General features: G+C 42.4%; 1 protein-coding gene and 1 pseudogene across 1 annotated transcript in view; both read right to left on the reverse strand.

Annotated features, from left to right (window-relative positions):
- LOC126483615 (uncharacterized) overlaps positions 1-12,622 on the reverse strand; it is a 733,734-nt gene that overhangs the window by 668,563 nt on the left and 52,549 nt on the right. The gene's annotated exons all lie outside the window — the stretch shown is intronic.
- On the reverse strand, positions 12,309-12,425 carry LOC126485734 (5S ribosomal RNA; annotated as a pseudogene).

The raw sequence follows: 12,622 nt of genomic DNA on the forward strand, positions 1-12,622 counted from the left end.
TGACTGTCACCAAATAGTATAGTTGAAGACTGAAGATGTGGGTCTCGACAAGGTGAGGCCGGCTTTATTCATAAAGACGTTTTATCGAAACAATAGCAATAGTGCTGATGTTCTTAGCGAGTATGGATGCACTGAAGGAACACAGAGAGCTCCTCTTTCTGCACTGTGGTTGAAGAACGTGATTCGGAAGTTTGTATTAACTGGCGATGTGAAACTTGCTTCCGCGCGACTGCTACGGTCGCAGGTTCGAATCCTGCCTCGGGCATGGATGTGTGTGATGTCCTTAGGTTAGTTAGGTTTAAGTAGTTCTAAGTTCTAGGGGACTGATGACCACAGAAGTTAAGTCCCATAGTGCTCAGAGCCATTTGAACCATTTTTTGAAACCTGCTTCTGGGACACAGATTGTTGAAGGAGTTACTCTTGCCACGGCTGAGAATGATGGACGCACTGCAGTGCGTGAGCTGCTGCGTCACCACAGCCAACGTTCCGGGCAGAAATGGAGCAATCTCTAGTACAGTTCCACGCTGTCGTGGTTGCAGATGGGCGTCACAATGAGCAACGTTTGTAACCTGAAACTGAAAAATACTATGCAGTTAACAAATGTTATCCTCTAAAGTGGAAATTGAAATGTGTTTCGTTCAGCCAATTATTTGTTATTTCTCTTTTCCATGTAGTTCCAAATGTTTCCGTAAATTGTTCTGCGATCATTAATTTTTCATGACGGTCCTCTGAAGTAGCGTAAACTTAGTTACATCCACCCTGAACAAAGCACACTGTTACCATTCCGCAAGTTCCAAGTTGTTTCAGCTCACGAAACTAGTTCATCTTTAGGGAACACCTTGGCTGTATAAACTACGTTGTCAAGAAAGGCCGAGACCGAGTATGTATGAATGTGTGTGAAATCTTAAGGGACTTAACTGCTAAGGTCATCAGTCCCTAAGCTTACACATTACTTAACCTAAACTACCCTAAGGACAAACACACACACCCATGCCGGGAATCGAGTATGACTTTTTTTACACAGTCTACAAAGTCTTCCCTGTGGACTATAATTCATGCCTAAATCTTACTGTCAGCAACGGTGAAATGAAGTCACACGAAAACGAAACAATGCGATTTACGATACGAAAAACTCTTCTGAACGTCGTACAATGTATAATATTTTTATTGTCAGTACGATTTTTTCAATATTATTCCTTAAGCAATTCTGAACAAATTTACTATCATGACGGCAGTATAATTATGGAACTATTCAGCGAGCGTACTGCACTTTTTCACAAGATACGAAACTTAGTACACTTTTGCCTGCAGAATGTCCTGTGCCTGGTTGAAAACTGTTCCAGAGTGTTTCATTAGGGCACAACAGTCCTTAGAGTTGCAGTTGGGTTGCGTTTCCATTTGCGCCTATGACTGAGAAATCAGGCGAATTTGTACGCAGTACGGAGTTCGCACAATAACACAGCAAAATGTCATTCAAGGCTGTTTTGTGTGTACTTGGCTTGTTTCTCTGAACTGCTTCAAGCGCTTCTGTTTATGCGAAATTTGCATAGTAAGGGCCTGCATAGGCTTCCAGCAACGCTCGAGAGTTGTGTGACCCCATTGGTCGACTAACATCTCAACATAATTACCGTCAACATACAATTGAGAAGTAGTTTAAGGGTTTCGTAAACATAGAGAGAAAAAACATTCATGGGAGACGGAAGGAAAAAAGCACAAAAAAATCAACAGGAATTAAATATCTCATTAAATGACGCAATGAAGTTCATTCCATTATTGCATCAAACTGTATTTAACATGTCCAATGTGTCAATTATGCTGGAACTCTTGTGACATCAACTGCCAAAGCACTGAGGAACAATTAAGTTACAGAAGGGTCTCTAAGTTCCATTGTAAATAAGCATTACAAATAACATTACTGCACAGAGGAGAAGCGCTTTGACGCTCAAGAAGGACTGCGATTGTTGACTGTTTCATCTTCTCTACTATTACCAATCCGCCAGAGAGCGAGTGCACGACCTGTTAAATAGCTCGTCTGCAAAAGAGTTTTGCTGCACACCGTTGCATTATGCCTTCACATAAGCGAATAACAGTTATTAAGATGACCTAAGAGATCAGTCAGTGAAATACTAATACATACGACATGAGTAAATTAACAAATGAAACAGAGAATTAAGGTTATGGTCCCTTAATGTACGTTTAGCACAAGATAGAATTACACTGTTGCTTTATTCACAGGGGATTACTGTGCTATGGAAAGTTCTACACAATGGTACAGACGGAATATGAAATATATCTAGCAGAGCAGTTGCAGACAAATAAACATTTCAGTATATCACAATCACTGTAAATTGCTCTACGCTCAGAGTTTAAATTCCTAATTCGAAAACTGAATACTGCACACAATGATACAGACGTAATCAGAAACAGTTCTAGTGTAGCAGTTGCAGGCAAATAAACAATTCATTATATCGCAGTCAATGTAAGTTGCACTACGTTCACAGTACAAATTATCAATTAGTAAACTTACACACCGAAGAGTAACTTCCGAAAAATGCTGCAGGCTGCAGTAATGTTCCTACATCGGAACTCAAACATGTACGGCCCCAGGCCGTTTTAAATCACCCTACCCGCAGAGCTTCCACCAGCAAAAGACCATGATCTGTCCTTGTATGCTCTGTCCCGAGTTTTGTCACGTGACATAATACTTCAAATTAATACCTTTATAACTGACCATCATTCGTTTGAAAAAAAAAATAAAAAAATTACAATATTTCAATCTAACAACCAAACACGTTACACAATTCCGTGCACAATTATTGTAATCAGATACTACCACATTTTCTTGTCATAAATATTTTTATTTGAACACATTGTACGAACCGGAACAACAATTGCTCAGCTAAACAATTACTTTATTCTTTTAGATCTTATAATTAAATTGCCCGTTTTGCATTGTGTTATTCAAATTACTCTACAATCATTATTACATATAGTTATTATTAAATAAACATAGAAAATTACATATCAGTAGAAATTACCCAAGTAGAGGCGAATAGGTTTATGTATTTGTGTATAACTCCGTTTTAAATGGTTCAAATGGCTCTACGCGCTATGGGACTTAACATCTGAGATCATCAGTCCCCTAGACTTACAATTACTTAAACTTAACTAACCTGCCATGTCCGAGGCAGCCATGCCCGAGGCAAAATTCGAACCTGCGACCGTAACAGCAGCGCGATTCCGGACTGAGGCGCCTAGAACCACTCGTTCACAACGGCCGGCAACTCCGTTTTAGGCAAACAGTTTCTCTTATTGTCATACATACTCCCCTGAATACATGTAGCACGTGTTCCCTGATTTACAACAATTGTTCATAACAGTGGCACAGTGATATGTGACACAGATCTTTGGGTTGGGTGTTTGCTACTTCAGAAAGTTTATCTTTGGGTAGAGGAGCAGTGATTTGGGAACGTGGTATTCAAATTTACGAGGTGGGTGGAAACACTAGATTTGGACCACATCGCCTTTTGCAGGGATCGCCGACGTCATTAAGATATGTGAACATACAAATCCCTTTATAGTTTACGAACAGTTGAGCGTAACTGCCAAATGCATTGTTATCTCCACCTGGCAACACTTTTCTTTAAGCCAAATGATCAGCTTTGTCACACAATACCACACGTGGACAATACTAATTTACTTTCCTGTCGAAATATTTCATAAAAGTTGTTACGAAAATACCAGGCTTCGTGCATCAGCAAATAAGAATTTATATCACGTGAGATATTGTTTGCATTCATAGATGTTCGATATATTCACAGTCTAACTGGAATTTATTAGTCTAGAGAGGTTCCTCGGCCACTAGTACATAGTTGTTATTGCAATTATAACCAACAACATTTAAGTCTGTATAGAAAATCAATTTAAAACTGCCGGTGCAATATTTCACTAAGATGGCGGCTAACTTAACACAGTCATTTATAGATTCTGCTCCAGGCTGTATTCTACTCGTAATAAATAATATATATTCAATCTGTTCCCACCTTCACTGTATGCATTAACATTCGAAAATATTTCTCAATGCTTCATGACACATTAGTATTCACTATTTACCAATAAAGAGATCTGTAGATCAATAGCGCCAATGACTGCGCTCTTTGGTAGCCGAGAAGAAAACTTAACACTTATATAGAACGAAAATTGTTAGCAACATAACAATACTTTAGTACAGTTTTTTATAGACCTCTGAGTTACGAGGCATCAATCACATCCTATCAGTACAACAGTTCGAACAAGAAGAAGAATTTTTCTAAAAAAAATCATACGTAACAAAATGTTAAGAGTTTCTTTATTTTTTACATGGGTAATGTCAGATATGATTTTTCACAAAATATTAAATTATGTCGTTGACAATAATTATTTTACCAACGATGAAGTCCCTTTTACCAGTATCACGAGAATACGATCAAAGTTCAGTTACATTCCACATACAATGCTGTCATGAACATTATTTTGAATAAAATATAGGCGTGGATATTACACTACGTATTTGTTTCTCAACATAGTCACTCTAGCGACAACCACGTTTCTCCCAATGGTAGTACGGTTTATTGATACCGTCAACGTAGACTGTTTGCCTTTGTTGACAGGGTCACAACGCCACTTCTACTTGCAACGCTTCATCACTATCGAACTGAAAGTCCGCGAAGAAGTTATTGAAGTTGTGGGAACAGTTGAAAATCGAGCGGAGACACGTCCGAACTGAATGGAGGATAATCGATGACAATGAAACCAAGGCATCAGGCTGGTGCAGACGTCACAGAGGCCGTATGCGGCGGTCTAGCAATGTCATACTGCGGGAGATGGTGCTCCAAGTGTGGACGAAATTTTCGAATTCGCGATTTCAGTTTTCTGAGGGCCTCACAGTGCCTTGCAGTGTTTATGGTAGGCTTGAATTCCAAATGCGCGACACTTTGACCATTCCAGAACACTGCAAAAATGACTTTGCCGGCTGATGGCATTTTCGTGAACTTTCTGGCGACGTTGGAACTCCCTTGTTGCTCTATTGTTTTACGGATCAAAGTGATGAACCCAGTTTTCATCACCTGTCACAACGTTGTTAACGAGCCCATCAATATCCCGTTCAAAATGCGAATGAAATTCTCTACAGTTATCCGATCTCCTGTCTTCCATGCCAGGAGTCAGCATTCGAGGCACGAACAGTGCACACAGTTTTCTGTACCATGATTCTGCAATTATGGGTTACAGACGCCCTCGTGCTGTACCACACTTATACGAGAACTTGTCTGTGTTGTCCGAAAATTTTCTCTGACTATTTCATCAAAACGGTCCCGAAGAGTCTGGTCGGTTGCCGTAAGCGGTCGTCCACTCCGAGCTCTGTAACGCACGTTGAGGTTAGCAAAAAATGAATGTGAAATGTTACGGGACTTAACTCTAAGATCATCAGTCCCTAAACTTACACACTACTTAAGCTAAATTATCCTAATGACAAACACACACACCCATGCCCGAGGGAGGACTCGAACCTCCGCCGGGACCAGCCGCACAGTCCACGACTGGGGCCCCCTAGACCGCTCGGCTAATCCCGCGCGGCCGAGGTTAGCACCACCGTTTCTTTCACTACGAGTAAGAACAACACAACATCATACGGTACTGCTGTTGATACAATCATCACCGTGCACAGCTTTCATTCTACTGTGGATTTCAGTTGGAGGCACGTTTTCTGCGGTTAGAAACTCGATTACACACGCTGTTTCTCACTCACCCACATAGTTAAGTTACACACCGCCATGTTACACGCTGCAATTCGGAGCCCTCCAGAGCCAGCGGGTCACAACTTCCGTCAACTAACCGGGAAAAACGATCGAGTAGTACGAATGACATGTAATACGGCAGCTGATTGCGAGCTAACATCCCAAAGATTTTCGGGCTCCTCTTCGTTGAAATGTCTTGGCTCAAACTCGTCTACGGGTTAAACAGCACGTGTCGCATTACACGTCCTAAATTAACAATTGTAATCCTCTTTCGGCCCGGGCATGGATGTATGGGATGTCCTTAGGTTAGTTCGGTTCAAGCAGTTCTAAGTCTAGGGGACTGATGACCTCAGATGTTAAGTCCCGTAGTGCTCAGCGCCCCTTTCGGCCATATTCTTAAATGAGAGCGAAATTCTCGTTAGCTCACATGATACTGAAAAGAGAACACAAAATTCAGAGGCATTAATTCTCAGCACGCCCTCGCAGTAAAACTGTTAGTGAAACATTCCACTCCTTACTGCATCCGACACGCAAACGAATCTATGTGCGAGCGTTACCGCGCTACAGGTAGCGCTTAAATTCATGAAATTTTTTCTTGTCATTTCTTCCCCAAACTTGCACCAGTTTGTGTTCTTAAATCGCAATTGTCCCATTAGGTGGAAGCATGTTAAGTGTTGTTAACTTCTGGCTTGCTCCAAATTGCAATACGTTAACAAGTATTCTATTTCTACTGATACAGTAATTGACAGAAGGTATCTCCAAAATACTTTTTCAGCTTTCCACATTATGAATGTTAAAGGTCTAATAGACTAGGTAAGTTTATTACTACTGACTAGAGCACACTGAAGTTAACTTAGGTAAACTGAGACAAATGTGATGAAGATTTTCTGCATTTGTAATTAGGCCAACGTGATGTTTGGTGATACTGGTGCTAGATACATAGATCAGTGCAGTTAAATGCGATCTTAAATGTTTCCTTTACAAATAGAAGTTCAGTATTCTAAAGCCTAGATCAGACGACCGTCTGAAGTCCGCTTTAAGAAGGCCCACTGATGCATGATCCATTCACTATAGAAAAAGACAACGCATAGACTGCTCCATCAACAGTTCGTTTTGCATGTGCCGGTCTTTGTCAGCAAAGGAAGAAAACCGATCGCAAGAAGATAATCAAAAATAAAATTATAAAATATTTAAAAAACTTTTTAAGAAAACTTTTTAAAATTTTTATTTGTTGTCTCATTCGCATTTAACTCTTTTTTTTTCCTTGCGAAGTGGCGACAAGTTTTGTCAGTTTAACTACCATCTTCAGATCTGAAACAGGCAAACCAAAAGAAAAGCTGACTGGGTGTTGTGTGATATCCTTAGGTTAGTGAGGTTTAAGTAGTTCTAAGTTCTAGGGGACTGATGACCATAGATGTTAAGTCCCATAGTGCTCAGAGCCAAAAGAAAAGCCTTAAGTAACAAGTCAAGTAAAAATTGATATTGGCTTACTTTTTAAAAAATTACTGGGAGTTAATATACCACAAGTAGTATTACAATTGCAACTACTTTCGTAGGCAAATCACTGCTTGCAGTTACTGACTGTAAAAAAAAAAATATTTACATAGACGATTCACTACAAGTGGCTCTGAGCACTATGCGACTAAACTTCTGAGGTCATCAGTCGCCTAGAACTTATAACTAATTAAACCTAACTAACCTAAGGACATCACACACATCCATGCCCGAGGCAGGATTCGAACCTGCGAACGTAGCGGTCGCTCGGCTCCAGACTGTAGCGTCTAGAACCGCACGGCCACTCCGGCCGGCGATTCACTACAAAAAAATTAATATTCTGTACTAGCTCTGTGTGTCACTGATAGCGTGGTACGTTCGACAGATTAGTCTTTCCTCTAAATAACTATTTTCTTATTCTTATTCGTTTGTTAGTAGATAATACACTTATCAGTAAAAACATTATGACTGCTGACCTGTTATCGATGTAAACCCGTCAATGCGACAGCAGCGTAATCTGGCGAGGAATGACTGCTAGTCAGACCCGGTGCATGTAATATCAGTGAGCATGTTGTGCATGTGTAGAATGGGGAACGCGTGCGAACTATCTGTGTTTGACCGAGGAAAGATTGTGATGGCCCGGAGGTTCGGTACGAGCATTTCTGAACCTGTACGACTTGTCGGGTGTTCGAGAGTGCTGCGGTGAGTGTCTTGAACAAGTGGCGAAACGAAGGTGAAACCATGTCCAGACGTCGCGGGGGTTCGGCTGCCACCCGTCGTTACCGATGTCGGACGGCGTAGGCTGTGCAGACTGCTAAAACAGGAAAATTGACGAAGTGTGGCGAACCTTACAGCAGACTTTAGAGCTAGTCACAGTGCAAGTGTGTGCGGACACACAGTGCCCCGAACACTCCTAATGATGGGCCTCCGAGCCGACAACCCATGTTTGTGCCAGTGTTAACCCCACAAAATCGGAAACTACGATTGAAATGGGCACCTGACCATCGGCACTGGACTTTGGGGCAGTGGCAGAGCATTGCATGATCTGCTGAATTCCGATACCTTGTCCAGCATGCCAATGGGAGGGCGCGAATCGGTCGAATTGCAGAGAAACAGTTCACTGACACCCGTACTGCGGGACGGACACAAGCTGGCGGCGGCTCCATTCTCTTCTGAGGAACATTCATCTTGGCATTCAGGGGTCCAGTGAAGCTCGTGCGAGGCTTCGTCACGGTCAAGGAGTACCGTACACTCCTTGCCGACAACGTAAACAGTTTCACGACGACCATGTTTCCCGACAGCAGGGGCATTTTTCAACAAGATAATGCGCCATGTCACAAGGCCAGGAGTGTAATGGAATGATTCAAAGATGTGTTCCAGTTGATGATCTGCCCCCCCCCCCCTCCTCCCACCAGATAACCAGTTCCGGGCCGTACCGAATACATCTCCGATGTGATTGAAAGTTGCGTCAGAGCTCATCGCCCCCCTCCCCATAATTTACGGGAATTTGGTGATTTGTGTGTGCAGATGTCGTGCCAGCTCCGTCAAGCGACCTGCCAAGTCCTCATTGCTTCAATGCCACGACGCGTCGCCGCTGTTATCCGTGCCATAGGTCGACATACCGGTTATTCGGTAGGTGGTCATGAAGTTCTGGCTGATCAGTATATATTTTTGCCTTTGCGTTCGTTTTAGGCTGAACACATCACATTTGACCCGAACATTTAAAATAAGAATGTTACAGTTGGTGCAACGGTGTTGTACACTTATAGTTGTATTTATAATACTACATGTGGTACGTCTATTCTCCGTAAATTTTTTTAAAACGCAATAGCAATTCTTACATAAGTTGTTACTTAAGGCAAATTTTCCTTTGGTATGTCTCTTCGTAGATCTGAAAACTGAAGCAAAAATTTTTAATCTTAATTGCGGCTGAGACAATATATGGAAAATTTCTGAATATTTTACAATATTTAATACAAAGTTATCAAAATTTTTTATAATTTCAAATTTTATTAGTTCGTTTTGCGTCTGTCTCACATTATTTGCTCCGAATCTTCCCTCCCCTGACATCTGCTAGTACTGGAGTATTGTCCACATGGCGTCACTTCTGCTGTTTTCGAAATACACAGAGTCGAACAAAACGGTATAAGCTTCGAGAATTGTGCAGTGTCTCTAGGATCAGACTGAAGACAGGGACCGCTCTTCACAAACGTCATTCAAAGGCGTTACAGAGCGTCCAAGGCACGTGACCGAGGCCTGCAGCTAGTCCGTTGTTGGGGAGTAATACTGGGCAGCGAACCGTGTACGGCTGAAATCTCCGCACCTGCATCAGAAGCATCAAGCATGCAGGCACTTCCAGCGGGCCTAGAGTCCGCGCAGCACACACCGACGGCACCTTCGGCAAATTCTGTCGGTAGTTGCCGGGAAACTTATTCGCACGCGATAACTGCGAACGTCACACCCAACATCAAATTCTGTCGATCTGATAAACTCGATAGCCAGATCAAAGACTGTTTTCTGGGCTTTTACATTGTGCCTCTTAGTGGTATGTAGTGTAAGGAAAAAAAATTTACAGTTAGCTCAGCACTGGATAACGAAACGTCGTTTAGTAGAGCCAAAAATTATGCTGAATTTACGTCTTCCAGGAGATTCCAATGATCGCTAAGCTTTTCTCCAAGCTACGTCAAAGCAAACACGGGGAACTCTGTGTGTGAAGCGTTCAATGAACTGAATCCTTGATCTTACTTACCGAGTTGCCAGAACAGTACCAAAATTTTTGACCCTCGAAAAATCAGTCAGTGAGAGAGAACAGTCTTTCGAGGATATCGTCGGTCTGATGGCACCTAAACGAAAGTCAGGGCTGAAACGCTCACTTCTGTCTTCGCAAGTTGATTCAAGAATGATCACTTAATTGACGAACCACAGCAACCAACAAATTTTATCTTCATTTATGCGAGAATGCATTCTGGATATTCATCCATCTTCACTTACACAAGATTTCGTACGTAGGACATTCTCAATTGAGAGGCATGATAATTAACTGAGAGAGGTTTGCTAATTACTTATTCAAACTATGTCCATTTTCGGGATCTGAAAATCTCATCAGTTCGTGGTTTGCGTTCATTCTGTGCGAGTGACTTGCGGTGGACAATTTCCGCAAACATGCAGTGATTTGGAGTGCTTGCACTGATTGGCCCGGCCGCTTGTTCTATGTTACCAAATACAATAATTTCAAACATCTGAATATGTGCTTTTTAAAATCTCGAAATCGATCGCGGTTTAAATAAATAATTAGTACAGCTGATGCGGGTCCCTCTAAATTAATGATCATCTTCACTCAGCATGTTAGAGTTATATCTTCTTCAATACTACATTTTTATTGGATGTATTTTAAACGCTGGATCTTCCTTTTATTCCGTAATTTATAGCTCCTTGTTTTCCATTTAACTGCATGATAAAACTACTTCAGTTTTATTGATGCACTAACGCAGAGCTCATTTTCCTACCCATGTCAGCGAAGATTACAACACAAATGTTTTCCAATGTATAGTGAAATAACGTTGTCCTTAGTCGTCTACTACACTCAAGCGCAAGAGAAAGTGGTATAGGCATGCGTATTCAAATACAGAGATATTTAAAAATGCAGAATACCGCGCTGCGGTCAGCAAAGGGCTATGTAAGACAATAAGTGTTTGGCGCAGTCGTTAGATCAGTTACTGCTGCTACAGTGGAAGGTTATGAAGATTTAAGTGAGCTTCAGCGTGGTATTATAGTCGGTGCACGAACGATGGGACGCAGCATCTCCGAGATAGTGATGAAGTGGGGATTTTCCCGTACGACCATTTTACGAGTCTACCGTGACTGTGAGGAATCCGGTAATACACAAAATCTCCGACATCGCTACGGCCGGAAAAAGATCCTGCAAGAACGGGACAATCGACGACTGAACAGAATCATTCAACGTGACAGAAGTGCAATCCTTCCGCAAATTGCTGCAGATTTCATTGCTGGGCTATCAACAAGTGTCAGTGTTCGAACCATTCAACGAAACATCACTGATACGGGCTTTCGGAGCCGAAGGCCCACTCTTGTACCCTTGTGACCACACGACACAAAGCTTTATGCCTCGCCTGGGGTCGTCAACACCGCCATGGGACTGTTGATGACTCAAAACATGTTGCCTGGTCGGACGAGTCTCGGTTTCAAATTGTGTGGAGCGTATGGACGTGTATGGGTATGGAGACAACCTCATGAATCCATGGTCCTGCATGTTAGCAGGGGACTGTTTAAGCTGGTGGAGGCTCTGTAATGGTGTGGGGCGCGAGCAGTTTGAGTGATATGGGACCCCTCATATGTCTAGATACGACTCTGACATGTGACATGTACGTAAGCATCCTGCCTTATTACCTGGGTCCATTCAAGTCTACTGTGCATTCCGACGGACTTGGGAAATTCCAGCAGGCAAATGCGACACTTCACGTGTACAGATTTGCTAGAGAGTGGCTCCAAGAACACTGTTCTGAATTTAAACACCTCCGCTGCCCGCCAAACTCCTCAGACATGAATATTATTGAGCAAATCTGGGATGACTTGCAACGTAATGTTCAGAAGAGATCTCCACCACCTAGTACTCATACGGATTTATGGACAACCTGGCAGGATTCATGGCGTCAATTGCCTCCAGCATTACTTCAGACATTATTCGAGTCCATGTCACGTCGTGTTGCACACTTCTGCGTGCTTGTGGGCGCCCTACACGATATTATGCACGTGTACCAGTTTCTGTGACTCTTTAGTGTAGTTGTATGTCTAGTGAATGAATTAAAAAACTAAACTCCAACCGATCAGGACACGAAGATCTGAAGGTACCGTTCGGCCGCCGTGTCATACTCAACCCACAGGCGTCATTGGATGCGGGTAAGGAGGGGCGTGCGGTCAGCACCCCGTTCTCCCAGCCGAAGTCAATTTACGAGACGGGATCAGATACTTCTCCATCAAGTACTACTTACTTTGCCTCACAAGGGCTGATTGCAGTTCGCCTATCAACAGCGCTGGACAGCTGAGTGGTCACCCATCGGAGTGCTATCCCAGCCCGACAGCGCTTAACTTCGGTAATCTTACGGGAACCGGTGTTACCACTGCGGCAAGGCTGTTGACAGTGAATGGATTAAGAAAACAATAAATTAACGAGAAGATTACTTTTAGTGAAATTCCTGTAGCGTATCATCAATTGCAAGCGCAATTTTTCAGTAAAGTGATCCGTTATGCGTGGTTTTCCGCGTAAAGTTATTGTCAACGCATGAAATCTTCAACAGTATTAACGTCGTTTCTATCCTGAGTGAGACTGATACGAA

This window comes from Schistocerca serialis, chromosome 6, assembly GCF_023864345.2.
Source record: "Schistocerca serialis cubense isolate TAMUIC-IGC-003099 chromosome 6, iqSchSeri2.2, whole genome shotgun sequence".
NCBI classification, from domain to species: domain Eukaryota; kingdom Metazoa; phylum Arthropoda; class Insecta; order Orthoptera; family Acrididae; genus Schistocerca; species Schistocerca serialis.